Genomic DNA, 16,954 nt, shown 5'->3' on the forward strand with positions numbered 1-16,954 from the left:
TCGCCGTGGAAGTGCCACCAGCGCGTCTGGTTTCCGGGTTCAAGGTGTTGACAAATTTCGTCACATTGTACAATTCGCCATCTTGCCTGTTTGCTTTAGGGGTCTGCTAAATGGCTTCTCTGATTGGGCTCAAAATTCCACCATTGCAAAACTTGACAGTATCGTGGCATTTGATGATGAGAAGAATGGTACCCTTGGTTTCTGTTTGTAATGACGATGATGATTACTGGTGGTCACTGCTGAATTCTCCGGAGACCGTAATTACAGCAGATTCTTTTCGATGACTTTATCCGTATGTTAAGGAGAGGTCAGCCTTCACAAAAGAAATTATTTGGACAATGCATATAAAGTCCGCACGAGTTCTTATGTAGAAGTTGTATAGTGCACACACAAATCTTGTCCTCCTGCGAGGACCCTACAGTTTCTTGGAGTGTAATAATAAAATTTTTTCTGCAGAAAACCGGAGGGAACATTTCGAGGCCAATTAGGCTTAAGGAGATAGACTTCATAACGGCTTATGTCTTTGAGAAGTGCTACCTGTCATAGCAAAAGGAAACCTTTGTAAGCAAGCGAAGCTGCACACTTGGGGTATGGACAATCCGTCGACTTGACTACACTAATTTTTTTTATAAGATGAGAATTGTCATTGTTCGGTATAGAGCGAGCATTTTGCTGGTCATATACTGACATGCACGGCTGAAACAAGCGTTTATAACGTAGTTAAAGGTGTCAGAAGAGAGAGTTACGACTTTTTCCCCACGAAATTAAGATGGCAGATGCGAAGTAGTGTTTCATGTTTTTTTATGTGACAGTGCAGTACCTCAAGAAAGCTCGGTTAGTTGCACTTCGGCAGATTTTTCTCACGTGTTCTGTGTTCTTCGAAGGTGTTCCTTTATTTCTCCCGCAGAAATGAAAACTAACCCGATAACAATGCACTCGTTGCTGTGATTGAAGCGCACCTATGATTAAGGTTTGCTAATTTGTCTGAAATGAATTTTTAACAAAAAGGCGTGAACGTGACATACACATTATATATTTTTGAAATCATTACAAATAGTACGCGTGGCACTACTCCATCCTCAGAGAGAGAAGAGAGAGAAGGGAAGACGGAAAGGCAGGTAGGTTACCCAGACTGAGTCCAGTTTGCTACCCTACACGTGGGGAGGGGAATGGGGAGTGAAAGAGGAAGAGAGAGAACCTCAGACACCGGCTACACAGCAACCCAGCTCCGAATAACTACATGTAAGAGGCGTTCGTTAATGTTCGCGTTTCAATTTACGATGACGATACTTGCAATCATTCTCTGTACGTTTGTGTAAAAGCAGTCATTTGTATGAAAACTGTTCGTAAACTGCTGCTGCTGTGTAAAGAGTCAGCCGCCCCATCAAGCTACTGACCTCAGTAGTTCTTTTTATAGCTACTCCTTCCTTGGATATTTTGTTCAAGGAGAAGAAACTCAAAGTCAAGACCATTCCACAAACAATGCTTGCCATTGAATTGCACCTCAGCAGCCATCCTGTTGAACGTAACAAGTCAATTCTTCAAAGTGCGTGCGTGTGTGTGTGTGTGTGTGTGTGTGTGTGTGTTCTAGGGAATTTATTTGGTGTTTCAATTAAAAAAAAACCTAAGTGACCCGCGACGAACTGCACCTCCACCGCGGGTCGGCCCCGAATCGCACTATCTTCAGGATTTTTTTCTACACGCGGTCTGAATAGTGGGGAAAGTAGCCCTTAACAGCTTCGCTGTAATAAAATGTTCTTAGAAAAAATAGTCAGAATTTGCTGCTTCCTAACATGGTCCAATACACACGCCACTGCTATCCCACTAAGCTCATAGCAACGTTTTCATATCGCGGTGCGCCGAACATTCCATAAGCCGTTGTTAAACAGGCTTTCTACGGCATCGCATGTGCCGGGCACAGAAAACAAGGGTCTTAGCTGATAAGGGGTAGAAAGAGAAATCGTCCTCATAGCAGCCACCGTACAACGTACGACCAGGGATCACTGTGTGGCCAGCGCCGCGGCAGCAAACGCCACTGTATTCCACGAAAGGTCGGTGAAGTGGGCAGATATCGAGCGGTACGGTTATAGCAGCGCTGCAAGAGTCACGGCATGCGGCTCGCGCTAGTGCAAGGATGACCAGACCGATGAAGTAAAGTGCCGACGAAAAAAAAAAAAGCAGAAGACGTCGGAAATACAGGACGGGTAAGAAATAGGATTTTCGGTCGACAGAATATGTGCGCAGTCAATAAAAGGCGACCCACCGAGACTTCCATTAACGAAAAAAGGCAAAGGAAAAAAAAAAGATAGATATGAGCCTCGGGCGAGACTTCTGAGGTCTCAGTATATATTTTTTTTTTCGGCGACATAGAAGAACTTGGCCAGGGAAAATCCAGTAAGCTGTCTCTGCCGCAGGCGACAAAGGAGTCCCTCGTGACCAGTAAGTAAGGATGTTTCTTCCCGTTTTCTCGCGGAGCTTGCTCATTGATCGTTTCTATCGAGAGATTATATCCGGTCTTTCTAAATATGAGTGGGCGCCATGTTTTTTCGATGTTATGCTCTGTCCACCGTGCCTTTCGACACACGAGGGAGGCGCACGACAAATTATACAGACTGTCCTGGAGGGCCAGACTAACCGACCCAACTACACTCTGCGCCACCATTCTTGTTTTAATTGCTGCTGTCGGCAGGGGTATGATCCGATGAGGTTGTGGAACCGGCAATACATATATTGAAATCAGCAACGTATTTCACCAATAACAGAAACGTTTATTCAAACAATCACAAGAAATAATGATCAGAAGTGTGACCTATAAAGAAATTAAATTAATTTTTCACAGAAAGCTACATGCCTCTAATTGTGACTCCTTTTACGCTCACAATTGACCTCAAGTCCGACTATTTCAGTTTGAGTCCCAGAGGCAGGCCACAAGGAGCGGTAGCCTCACCGCTGCTTTTTAACAATGCCATGAAGGAACCATCGCAAAGGCTCTCCAACAAGAGGGGATCAATGCGCCCTACGCTGATGACATCACAATCTGGTGCACCGGTGGAAGAGAAGGATATGTTGAATTAGGTGCGCAGGAGGCTGTAGGTCAAACAGAGATATACCTGGGAAATACGAGGCTGAGATGCTCCCCGAGCAAGTCTGAGCTCCTCCTGTGCAGGCCAGTCAGAAGAGGTCGCAAACCTAGAGGCTGGAATCCGTTGTCCGAAATAGACATCAAACTCTACATTAAATGCGGCTGTAGCATCACCAGAAACGACACCATTCGCGTCCTGGGGATGTTCATCGAATTCAATGGCAGTAACAATATGACGCTCAGCAAGCTCACAGCTCACAGCCAAGACTGAAAACATGAGCAGACTCATCAACCGAGTCTCGAATAGGCATGGAGGCCTTCAGGAAGACAACCTCCTCAGGTTGTTCCACGCCTTCCTCATGAGTCATATAGTTTGTGTTGCAGCCATGCACAATTGGTATAACTCCGAGAAAAACAATTAAACATGCTCATCAGAAAAATTATCAACAAACTACTGGGTATGCTGTTACAGGAGAGTACGGGCCACCTTATGCAATGTGCACAACACATTGGACGAGATAATCGGGGCCCAGCAGTCAGCCCAACTGGCCCGTTTATCCTGCACGCCGGCTGGAAAGAAGATCCTGGCGGTTTTTGGGATCAGCCCTACCCTCATGGAAGAGCGGAAATATCAAACCTCAGAAGACCAAAGGAGCAACATACGAGTCACACCGTTTCCCCGTAATGTTCATACACAACCTAGGTAGACACAGGGATCCCTATCGAGACGATCCCTATCGGCATGTTTCGTAGACGCAGCCCAATATGGATACTCGTCTAACTTCGCCATTGCCTTCATTGATCAAAACGGACAGAGAGTGAATACGGCTTCCCTGAAGTGCTCAACACCAACCAGAGCGGAATAGGTCGCAGTCGCTATAAAACTCCTAGATAACAGCAGATTAGCGATCTTCACTGCTTCGAGATCGGCGGTCAGGGCTTTCACTTCAGGTTCCATCGCTGAGGAGGCTCACAAGATTCTCAAGAACAAGATAATCTCTCCGTACACCATCACGTGGTATCCGCCGCACTTCGACCCTCCACTTGACTCCTTTCCCAATCTCGATGACATCGTCCAATCCCAAACGCGCCCACTAACCCACCGCGCGGGAGCAGGGCCGAGCTCAGACTCAGGGGTTCTCGAGTTTCGGGACACTCTCACTACTTTCAACAAAATCACTGAGCACTATCACCTGGGGAGGAGGACTTATCCTCCCCTCACAGCAAACTGGCTAGACCTCTGGCGTCCGCTTTGCGCGTGCTTCAGACTAAGTCTTATCTAAACCTGGCCCTTTTCCATACGATCACTCCAGAGGCTTTTAGCTCTACTTGACCCGACTGTGGGGCTGTTAGCAACCTCGCGCACATGCTCTGGTGATGCCCCTCGTTACAGGGACCCAATCGCATCACGGAAAAAGAACGGAGCTCTGCCATCCAAAGCTCAGAACTTTCACGGCAAACTTGGGCTGTCCAGAGAGCCCATGATGCGGCGGTTAGGCTCGGCCGGTTAGGCTCGGCCGGTTAGGCTCGGCTCGGCTCGGTTAGGCTCGGTCCCCACGTCGGAGCGTCCCGCACCTCTGCCCTAGGGCAAAGCTTCTAAGGACCTTGTAAATAAAGTTCCTTGTCTGTCTGTCTACAGCAACAACCCTTGCTACTGTGTTTCAGTAAGTCGTTGTTCTTGTCTGTCAGCAGCTGATTTACCCGTGGATATTTTGTATTATACACACCTCATCATGTGTGTCAAATGGCGGCAGATGGCGGACTGTACTTTGCCCAGGTCTGGTCTACGCGACCGATATATACGTGTAGTCTGAGGTCCATTCCGAAGTAACAATTCCGAGTGGCCACTCGTACTAGCTCTCACAATAATTGGCTGGTCGGTTGGTTGCACTGTGAATACGGCGAATACTCATTAATGGGGAAGTCGCCCTTGTATCGGAAATTATTCTAGAAGGTTATTATATGCAGAACAAACCTAACAAACGTTTTGAAAAACTAACAGAAAAATAAAGGTTTAATGAAAATACTAAAGAATCAGTTCTTTACGAAGTCGACCCTCAACTCAATTACCACCTGGATGTAAAACTTTAGAAAAGTACAGACTCACTAATTCATCGACTACGCTTTGGGACAGCATACAGGAAACATTTCCTATATCGCATAAAACGGCTCCTTTCTCGGCTTGCTCCTGTGGCCACGACGATGAGAATGTTCGCCCCCTACTCCTCGAATGCCCCATATATACGGTGCAAAGACGGCAGCTAGAACAAGAGCTACACTTCATTGATCCTCACCAGCCTTTCTCACTCGCAAACTGGCTAGGCCCATGGCCGTCAAAAATAGCGCAGCTAAAGGCGCTGAACGCACTTGAGCATTTTTACGAAGAAACAGGCATCATTAACAAGTACTAGATACTGCACTGAATAATCACGCGATGTTACTATAACTTGCTCCTATTATTTGTAAATATTAGTGCATGTAAATTACGTGCTATAACTTTTTTTTTGTATTCTGTGCGAACATTATTTCAACTCTATGCAATTGCTCATCTGTTAATATGCTCATATTATGGGCGTTTGTGTGGGCTTGTGACTGTTTACAAACTCATTGTGATGCAACTTGCATTCGACTTTCATATTGTTATGTTCACGTATAGGACTGCGTACTGTAGAATTCTAACCCTATGACGAAATTTCTTCTCATTTTCTCACATATTTTTTTATAGTGTTGCTTCCGCAATGAGAAAAGGAGTAGCCGTCACGATTATAAGGTAACTACGTCTCTGTCTTTTATTTTCATTTCAATGAAGAAAAAAAGCACCCTTAGATTTATTTATGTATGTAGTATTCATAGACTCATTATTAATTAATTAATTAATAATTTATTTATCTATTTCTAAATTTATTTGCTTCTTTATTCCTTTTCGTCTTGTACAAAACGAGGTGTTACAAAAAGGTAAAAATTGTTTCTAGCTACACAATCTTAGCTAAGATAGATACGGCTCAGAAAATAAATGGCCGGCTAATTTTCTAAGAATTTAGTAAGAAAAGTGTTTTGAACAAAACCGAATCCCTGAACGGCTGAGCGCACATTCCTATCATAAAGTAAAATAGAGGAGGCTCTGAAAAACAGCATATTATGAACGGAAAGAGTCAATTCAATCTGCTCAAATGGTGCTTCGGTAACGGCAACCCGATGGGAAGACGTAAGCTCCCGTCTCATCGTCATAACTTCATGGACACCGAGGGGAGCCTTGCGCTCGACCGGCTCTACAAAGGCGCAGGAACCCCGACAACGGAACTGATGACAATAACTTCAATTATTCAATGCGGCAAAAATTTGTCCTCAAAGTTTACACGAGCTGTAGGTGTATGTGGTATACATAGGTTCAACGAGTTTAGCATAATCACAGACCTCGTAGCACTAATAATGCATCAAAGTAATGAGTGAACACGGCCATGAAAGGGCGTAATGATGCAATTATAATTTTCTACATCGTCACCTTTTATTGCATTCTGTCTTTTAGCTTTCCAACACCATCATTTATGCGCTGCGCATAATGTCTGCCGCATCCGAGTACGAGGCCGTCAACCCATTCATGAATATGCAAATAACGCAACTGGTGCTCAGTGCGACGAAGCCAGAAGGTGGGTGACCGCAACGAGGGTCTACAGCTTGTTGGGCAAAAAAAAGATGTTTTTCTGTCTCAGTATGAAGTACACTGAAACGTCTTTGGCAGAAAAGGATGTCGCTGCGTATTTAAAACAAAAACAAAGAAAAAAAACGAATAGCATATTGAAGAATGGAACGCACTCGCAGAACGTACCGAGGCGGTGTGCATACATAACGCATAATCTATTGTGCGCACCGCTATAGCTTGCGGGGGGGGGGGGGGGGGGCGAAATATAAATTCGTTTTTCGTGTCCTGCCCACTACGGAAAAAGGTCACCGAACACTGGCTTACGTCCTCTTTCTTTTACTTTTAAGCTCGCGTTTCAAAGGGCACAGTGCGGCTGCAAAGCGGAATGCCACGATTTTAGGTATGCAAATAGGGGTGCAAACCGAATACTGTTGGACGAGGCACACTGTTACAGGCACTCAGAAAAGACGGCAGGCTCCGGCGATTCTTTCTGTTCGGAACACATTTCCTGCGACAGCAGCATTCTCCCATTGCGTGGACCACCATGTCATTTTCACTTGCCTAATTTTTGTTTCTCGATTAGTTTCGTTCCCGTGCTACGGGGAACTGGGCAAGAACCTGTCTTCCAAACTGCAGTTTCATTTGCTCGATTACTACACGACCAACACAAAGTACGACGACACATTTCTCCGAGGCAAGGTCTTTGGCCTTGGCCTCATCTTGTTCTGTTCGGAGAAGACGACTCGAATACAAAGACGCCATGTTCGCCTCTAACCTCGTGGAACACCTCCAACCTGCTCATGAGAGCAATGGAGGAGGAATCATGGAGAGGGCTCGACAAGCAGTGAAAGCAGCTACGAGATCGAGCTGCGTAAGGGAGACCACATAGCCCGCATTGGTTTTTTGAGAATTCGCTTTTTCAATCCTGACAAAGGACTTAACATCCGGGTAACAGCCGGGAAGGTGCTCGTTGCGATAAGATTAGCAGTGACCGTGTTTGCGCAGAGCAATGACAGACACTAGGTGTTCTTTTTTTTTGCCATAAGCTTCTGTTGACGAATAGCCACACTCAAGAAAGAGAACTCGCATAGATGCTATATCATGACTTAGCACTAAAAGAAATGAATGCGAGTGTACTTTGTACACGACGTTATTTGTCCTTTATCTTTCTGAGCTTTGAGTTGCAGTGTATGCGGTACACAAGAGTAAATCCGTAAAAAAGATGCCGCATTAAAGGTCGCAATTGTAAGCATGCCTAATTAAGTAAATATGTCGAGGCAGATGGTTCTTGTTAGTAAGACAATTAACACGGCAAGGTGGCCCAGTTGGTGATTGAACATGTTCCGGGCTGCGCTGCCTACCCTTAGGAACATGTAGTATGACAAACAATGCATTTAGAAATGCGCTTTCCTGTCAATTAGTCGGTGGTTCGCAATTTAGTGAGAGAACTAACAACTGACGCTGCATTTAATCTGTCAGCATCCAGGAGGACCCACTCTACCACTTTGGCTTAGCCAGCAGCAATTTCGGCGTTACGTTATGCATGCATTTTGCCACTATCGGAAATTGAAACATCAAATGAGTGAAAAAAAAAAACCCAAGCCTCATGCAAATGAGCGTTAGCTGGTTTCATAACAGCCACTAAATAATTTGGACAATGTCAGTGACGACAACATCGTTATGATGCTGTGATGACAGATTTGTACGTGACACTAGATAGCCCACACGATGTATACTCAAAAGAGCTGTCTGGTTGTGGACAACTAGATGCTCTATTTTTTCTGGAGCCTCTTTTTGCTAAGGAAACATACCCAAAGATAACAAATATGATGATGGCACTTGTGATAGATATAACGTAAGTTTACGCATGTACTGTGCAGCTATTTCCCCATAGAACAGGCGCCTATTGCATTTCCGTACATCGAAGTTGCCACACTTCTCACAGTAAAACATTAAAACAAACAAAATAAAAGCCTGAAATCTAGCGCACAATGCGCCAAACATTGCGAAGCGAAGTTGTCGGGAATAGGTTCGCGAAAAGCGATATTTAAAACAACTAATCTACGAGCTATTTACGATCTATCTACGAACACAGGGGAACCCGCACCACGTGATCCACGCGACCGCGAAATGCACGGCCTCGGAGATGGGCCCACTTTTCCATATGGCTGTCCAGTGTCAGAACAGTTCATTATTTCGCTACATGTTCAAGGACCCGTGTAATTTACTCGGCAAGAAGCTGAAGCCAAACCATGAGGAACGAAAACACTGAATGCTTCGTTTTAGTAAAGGAATCCTGTGCTTTGAGCGAGAATATTAGGGTACAGTGTCTTGTTTCACTGCGTCACTCCGCAAAGAACAAAGGCAGCCACCGGCACATCTAAAGGGTTTACTACAGATCGAGCTACATATAAAGTCGGTTCATTATATGAGTGGTATCCTCTGTGTACGAGCCGAACTATTCGGCAAGGTGGCAGTGGCTGCAACTTAGAGATACGCTCAATACCTTAGCCACGTTCTGAATAGCCGGTCACTTCAATGTGGTCAGACGTGTCGAGATCGAGCGCTGGGCGGCCACCTGAGACAGAGCTTATCGATTCGCCAGATTAAAGCCACACCTCTATATGCCTCCGACGACGTCCACAGCATTAGCTGTGAGGCAGTATCTTATCGACTTAGCGTCGTTCAATACCTGCCTGCTCTGACGTCTAAGTGGACCAGCTATATAGGGGCTTTACGCTCCCCGCATCGTGGTTTGCCGTTGCTTCCGATCGCCTGAAAGGCCATTACACGTTATCGAAGCCATGCATGTGAGATAGAGACGCAGCTTTGTCTATAGTTGTTCTGTTATTGCGGAACGTTTATGAATAATGCAGCTGGTTTTGTATAAAATAAATGCGTCAGGTTTGTACACAAAGAGGTGCGTTCAAAAATGGCGCGGGGAAACGTAAACCTTTCAATGCACCACCCTTAGTAATATATAGGTGTGAAAATCTATGCTTGTAATTGATGAGACATACAGGGATGGGGGTAGGCCCAACGTCTATGCCACACATAAAATTGTTCGACGAAGTTTCGTATCCAACCCTATAGGGAAAAAAAAAACGTAAACTCCATCTCATATGATCCTACACCGATCCTATGCGTCTCAAGTGAAACCATATGGTTTTATATGAGCATATGGGTTTACACGAAAACAGAAAAGTTTTCAAATAGGATTCTATAGGATCATATATAGGATTAAGACTACAGGGCATGGTTACATAATACAGGGAACGGAAAAATAACATTTTGTTTGTTGTTCTGCAAGGTTACATCTGCAAGTCATACAAGTCACTGATCAAAAATGGAAATGGTGCACACTTTCGTGTGGCTCCTGCTTTCACCTTCTTCTCGTTTTGCTCACCGTCTTGAATTTCCATCTCCCGCATTCCCCATGCTTTCACATATTTGTGCATGTAGCATACGTTGAGGGCCCGTAGGCTGATGTTATATAAAAAATAATATCTAAATCCGCCCGCAGCCAATAGCATCATCCTCATCTTCCTTTTTCAACAAACACATAATGCTAACTGAACAACCTTAGCACAACTTCATGGTTGCCTTAGTTTCTACACTAACAGCAAATAACGCTGATCCTTGCTACCAGTGTCATGCGAATTTCATTAAAGAATGCCGAGCTGTGCTCCTACAACCTATTCCAGCAACACTCTGCCATACAAAAATTATTGTTCGCCTATTATGAAGGAGGATACAGCAAATTTCAATTCCCAACCTTCGTTAGTTTCCTTAATCGACACATACCTATAAAGCGTGACGTTCTAAGACTAAATGCGAGCCTCTGGTGAAAGAAGCGCACATATCGTTTGCTGCGATAGAGGAAGCGTAGAATGGAAAAAGGAAAAGACAGGCTGACGTCAGCACAATGTATAGGGAGATGCTAACGTTCTATTCCGGTATCCAACGTATTGTGAACACGCCTGTGGATGACAGATCCGGAAAAGAGGTCCCGAATCGGCGTTCTTATTGTCCAAGACGCACAAAAGAGACTCGTTTTGCAGTCGTTATCATTAAATCAGATATACAGGATCAGGGACCCTTCTGAAACGGAGCTCGTCTTAGCGCCGTTGGCAATTGCTCTTTTGTGGGACATTGTGTACAGATGAAGCGGGAGCCTCCTGTCACTCGCATCCTTAGAAGATTTCCACTTTGTGCGTTTTGTATGCGTGTGTTCATGTGCGTGTGTCTGTGTGTTTGTCCATACTGAATACGTAAGAGTATGTGGATGTATATGTGTATGTGTGTGTGTCCTTGGGTGTGTTTGGGTATTGCCCATAAGTAGGCTTGTTGCCACCACAACACTTTCTCTCTATTGAATCGCTCGAGTGTATTGACGGAAAGAGCGCCATGGGATGGTAATCGGGGGTGCTGCTGAGGACATTTACATACGGAACCATGCCGTTGAATCCGCCATCTCATCCAGCCGGCTTATATTGTCCCATAGGGCACTAACGTCCTCTGTACGAAGAACAAAAGAACAAGCGTAGCCGAATTCTTCATTTGTCCAACGATACAAACGCTAAAACGGAGCTATAACAAAGCTAAAATAACAATGAATAAGCACCCCCGCAATGAAGCATTGTTTTGAGCTGAAGATTGCCAGATCGCGCTCTTATCTGTTTGCACACGACAAACACCAACCCTGGCTACGCCCCTGGAATGGGAGAGGAGGCTTGAAAACATGTTACAAACTATCGATCACGGTGGCACATCCTTGCAACTTCGAGCCAACTTTTTCATATATGGCCTTTGTCATCGCCCGAGTCTAGGGACGCAATGAATGCGCTCTGTTTGTATATGGGGAAGCCTAATATCTCTGTGCCCGAAAACAACGCTGCCAACTGCAGTGACGGGGGATGTCCGAACAAGTTCCAAAGTAGGATCCATGCACTGCGCAACCGACGTGTCTCTTGTCAACACGAGAATGCGCATTGAGTGTAACGACCTTTGAAAGGAAATAAAATACGAAAGAGTTTCGACAGAAGCACTTGCGAGATGCAGTTTGCTCTCGCAAACCTCCTTCCAGATCTACTTTAAATATGTGCTTGAACTACCCCCTGCTATAAGGCCTTAGGCATCGAGCGTTCTTTAAACTTATAGAGACGGGTCACTTCGGCGTTCCAAGAAATGAAGGCGCCTTCGTGTTTGCTGGGAGCACAGACGTTGAGCGCAACACCGCGAGCATTTGTGCTCGCGTATCGTTCGCTTGGGGTGGCAAACTGCAGGGTTGCGCCATGAACTCGAACGCAGTCGTTATGGGGAATTCGGTTGTTAGCTAGCGACATCACCACTTGGCGTATCTTCAGCTCTACAAAATTCCTAGGACCCACCACGATGCTTAACGAGGAGCTGCCACAGATAACTGTGTGCGATCAACAAGTGAACTGAGCTGAGTCAGTGCGGAAAAGTGTCCCCTTTTGAAGACCGGTTGATCGTGGTCATTTTTACGTTTTGTCAGGGGTACTAAACCACTGATGAAGGGCAGTAAGACGTAGCAATTTGAACAGAATTCTTACTCGACTCCGGCCCAGTACAACGAGCGCCGGCATTGAACCACCGAAGACACTTTCACCTTATCACAAAGTTTGACCTCGGGACATCAAAACCGCTAGGCTAAAGTGTCAAAGTGCCCGACAACATGCATTGGCGTTCCAGTTACTTTTTCAAGAAAGCGCTGTTTTATCCATTGAAAAACAAAAGTAGCTGGAACCCTAATTCATTTCGACGGACACATTGAAAATTAGAAATCTCGGAACTGGCACTGTCGAGAATGTTCGTTCTAAGTGAATACGCCGTGCGAGCTCAGCGGCTATAATTCCTAAATGGATATACGTGGCGTGCCATAACTAATTAAAAAAGAAACTAGCGTAATTAAGCTTATTACTCAAATGAACATTTTGATTTCTCGTAGAAGTAATGGCTGCCTCATCGAGTAATTTGGAACAAGGGTATGAGTTGTGCTATCTGCCATAGGCAACCTTTAAAAAATTTGGTGCATCTAAAGAAAAACACCATGTATATGCGTCATGTATATGCGTCATGTATATGCACCATGTATATACCTTGCGATTTGAATTCACTGATGTGAAATAAAACAGCAGATCTTTAACATCTCTTTAGTCGTTTGCAGATGCCGTGCTACAATGTGTTCTAAAACAAGTGTTTGAAATTTGCAAAGCCCGCACAGCATCTCAATCAACAGAGTAGTTCCTAGTTAGAATAATTTGCCCAGAAATTCCTGCAAACTTTGATCGTTCCCTAGGCTCCCATACTTCAAACTGTGAATACAAATTGGAACAGATTTCCGACCACACAAGACATGGCGCCTCTCATGTGTGGCGGGCTGCTAGCCGTGCAGATATATATATATATATATATATATATATATATATATATATATATATATATATATATATACATATATATATATATATATATATATATATATATATATATATATATATATATATATATATATACCTATATATATATACACATATATATATATATATATGTGTGTGTGTGTGTGTGTGTGTGTGTGTGTGTGTGTGTGTGTCATTTTTTTTTTACAGCAAAGTTGTTTATGGCTGGGATTCCGTGCATTTTTCGTGGCCAACAAGTGTGTGTGGGCAAAAGCTATCATCATCAGCAATGGCCCATGCCACTGCTCGCGCGTTTGTCGTCGTCGTCTCCTTCCGCAGCTGGCTCCGATACCCCTCATCATGCCAGCGTTCCTATACTGCCCCCCCCCCCCCACACCCATCCCTTTGTGAAGGCGCTGACGGCACTGGCCCACTCCAGTCGGTGCATTGATTTCGGTCTCAAAGTCTTTGCCTCAACATATCGTGAAATGAAAACACGAATGTATATAACAAAGGTATAACATGAGTCAACGCGCATGTATAAAAAGCTAATGTGCGTGCGTACCTTTCGTCACCATGGCCACCGATCTAGACAATTAATGTGTTCCTACCTTTGTTCGAAATTCTGTGTGACTTCTTTGTCGCGTGCTACACAGCTTCATCCACCTTCACATAGTGGAATGGCTCATGATATTTTTGGCTAGGATATTCCCGGTTTGCTGTGAGTTCATTACCAAAATGCATTGCGAAGGCGGGCCCCAAAAAACGACGCCTGTTTCTGGATCGCGGTTGTCGTTGTCCCCAATTCCTGGATTTGAATATTTGTGTCACTTGAGCTGATGTATTATACCGACTATTGAAACCATAACCATAACTACGGAAAACCAGAAAAAAGAAATAGCACTTCAATGGTGTCATAACTAGGCTTTATATAGCCCCCGGAATGTCTAGAGAAAGTGCGTCTTGTCCAGATCTTGGGTAAGGATATCGCAGAGTGAGCATGAAGGCCCATAGGTTTCTGCCGCTAATGCATCCGCGATATTGATTTCTTCGCGACATACCCATCTCACGACATATGAGAGCTTGGTGCAGTGTTATAGCTAGATAGATATGTTCAAATGGTGATGCACGGGAAAAGTGAGTTGGTTATCTGTATATCACTCATCGCGCGTTTTAGCAAGATGACCTGGTGTATTTAAGTGAAGAGGAGGGCATGGGGTTTGTCACCAGAAGTGCAGGTAACCCGCAAATTTTCTTCGTCGAGGAGCAATCTTCACGCAGAAGTCGTACTGGTTGGTCTGCGCAAAATTTAACGCAAGGACGTAGTAAGAGACACGGACCAGCACTAACTTTCAACCAATTTTATTCCTCCTCACTCGTCAATATATGCGCTTAATCGCACATACGCGATGCCACATGACTACAATGTCAAAAACACATATTATAGCGAGCCTGGCAAAAAAAAAAATCGCTTCTCACTATTCATTAGCGAAACTAATATATGTCTTGCGGATTATTTCCCTCTTATAGATATATTATAAGCTTCCGAATTTCCGAGAAATCAATACTTCGGGTAAAATTCAAGATAACACTGCCCGGGAGATGATGGAAGCATTCTATATATCTCTAAGAGGGAAAGAATGCGTAATTGACACATCAGTTTCGCTAATGGATAGTGAAAAGTGTTTTCGCGCGCCTTGCTATAATCAGTGATTGTGACAATGTGATCACATGGTTTCGTGGATGTGTGATTAGTCGCATATGTTGATGAGCGGGGAGGAATAAAGTGAGTCGAAAGTTCATTTCTAACCGCGCCAAGAGAGAGAGAGAGAGAGATGAAGAGGAAATGCAGGGAGGTTAACCAAATGTTACTCTACGGTGGGCCACCCTAAACTGGGATCGGGAGGTAGGGGTTAGAAAGAGGACAGAGAAGAAGGAGTTTAAAAGATGCACACACAGAGACACACACGAAGGGCGTTCAAGAGAGAGGGCTAAAGCCTTGAATGCGTACCGCTGTACCGCTGTACCAGGGGGTGGGGGAGGGTATGTCCGGAGACCTCGCATTGTTCTCCATAGTTGCGATAAAGGCTAGCGTGGATCTAGCGACTCACAGAAGTCTGTCCAACGTTGCGATTCGAACTTGTCTAACCGGTGCTGGATCTTCTTTTGCGTGCGTCTGACCATTCGTATATCGTCCATTGCCTTAATGCATCGGTACCTTAGTTCAGCACGTCGTTGGATTGCTCGAAGTCGTTCTAGTTCCACAACTTCCGTTAGTTTCGAAGAGCATGTGACAGTACGCATAGTGTCTTATACCACGCTCTTGATTGCCTCTTTGAAGTCGAGAGAGAGAGAGAGATAGCACTTTATTTACACCCGTCAGAGAGTATGGGTGATCGGGTGAGACGCAGCTCTCCCTATCACCGTCTACCTCCCCCCTAGACGTCGGCCGGAATCAGTTGACTTCCGGCGGCGGCCTGGGCTTGACGGATGGCCTGTTTTGGGGCTTGCTCTTCCTGGCTATGGAGGGAGGATTCCCATGACTCTCTGTTTCCATGTAGGCCGTTTAGTGCTGGGCAAGCCCAAAGCATGTGATTTAGCGTTGCTATGCCTTCACAGTTTTTACATTTTGGAGAGTGCACCTCAGGATGCCATTTGTGCAGAATATACGGGTTTGGGAAGGTACCTGTCTGCAGTTTTCGCCATATTACCTCTTCCTGCTTTGTGAGAGATCTATGGGGGAGGACTCACACACCGGGCCCCAGCGCAGGCAGATTACTTCCTGTCCAAAAAGCGAGAGTTAACCACATACAGAGAAATTCTAGAACACTACAGAATGGGGAGGAGAACTCTTTGAAGTCGAAAAATGAATTGGCTTTGCAGTGTTCTTCCATGACAGACTGAAATTTAGTGCGGTCGACTCTTTGGATCCCGTATTTTTTAAGGAGACAATCCTCTGATCTTGACGTACGTGGGGATATGGTCGCTTCCGTGCGTCTCTATGTTCGCAAACCGCCCAGAACGTTTGACAAGGCTTCGTGAGACAAAAGCCAAGTCAAGACAGCTGCTGCATGTGGCGCCACGTAGAAACGGAGGACTTCCATCATTCAACAGCCAAAGTTCATTACTGTAGGCGACAAATACGAGAGCTATGCCTCTCGCGTTGAGCTTCAAACTTCCCCAGAGTGTATGATGGGCGTTTAAGTCTCCAATAATGACCCACAGATCTGAAGTTGAGGACACGATGTCTCGTAGTCTTTTGTGACCAAATCAACTGGACGTAGATAGGTAGGCGCATAAACGATTCATATCCAGAAAGCCTTATCCTGTTCTATTAGTTCGGCTCGCAATCGGCGATAATGGGAAACATATTCGCATACACGAAGCGACGGAGATCCTAAATGCGCGCTCAGAGACCACGGGCATTCCACTGAAACATAGCTGCTTTTCGGACATCACCCTTGAAGGACAGTGGCTCGGGAGCCATTATCTACTTAAGGGTTGCCAGCACAGGACTCAGAGCATCCCGTACTTGAAGCGCATTTCTGGTAGACGGTGTGCATGTTGTTTAGTTAAACGCGAATGGGATTCATTAAAGGCCTAAGAAGAGCTATCACTTGCTCATCTGTTTTCAGCAACTCCTCGGATGCAGCACCTTGCTGTACTGGCTACTGGCGGCGGTTTCTGCTGTGGCTCTTCTTCCGGTCGTGTACGCGTAAGCGGCCAACGTTTCTTTGTATATAGAGAAATCTGGCAGTTTTCTCCCTTCCAGTATCGGTGTTAGGGGTGCTGCAAACTTCCGCTGACGAT

General features: G+C 45.1%; 2 protein-coding genes across 3 annotated transcripts in view; one reads left to right on the forward strand and one right to left on the reverse strand.

Annotated features, from left to right (window-relative positions):
• Positions 1 to 16,954, forward strand: part of LOC135902475 (calcitonin gene-related peptide type 1 receptor-like) — a 294,018-nt gene that overhangs the window by 169,152 nt on the left and 107,912 nt on the right. The gene's annotated exons all lie outside the window — the stretch shown is intronic.
• LOC135902476 (uncharacterized) overlaps positions 1 to 16,954 on the reverse strand; it is an 867,879-nt gene that overhangs the window by 50,171 nt on the left and 800,754 nt on the right. The gene's annotated exons all lie outside the window — the stretch shown is intronic.

This window comes from Dermacentor albipictus, chromosome 1, assembly GCF_038994185.2.
Source record: "Dermacentor albipictus isolate Rhodes 1998 colony chromosome 1, USDA_Dalb.pri_finalv2, whole genome shotgun sequence".
Classification (NCBI taxonomy): Eukaryota; Metazoa; Arthropoda; class Arachnida; order Ixodida; family Ixodidae; genus Dermacentor; species Dermacentor albipictus.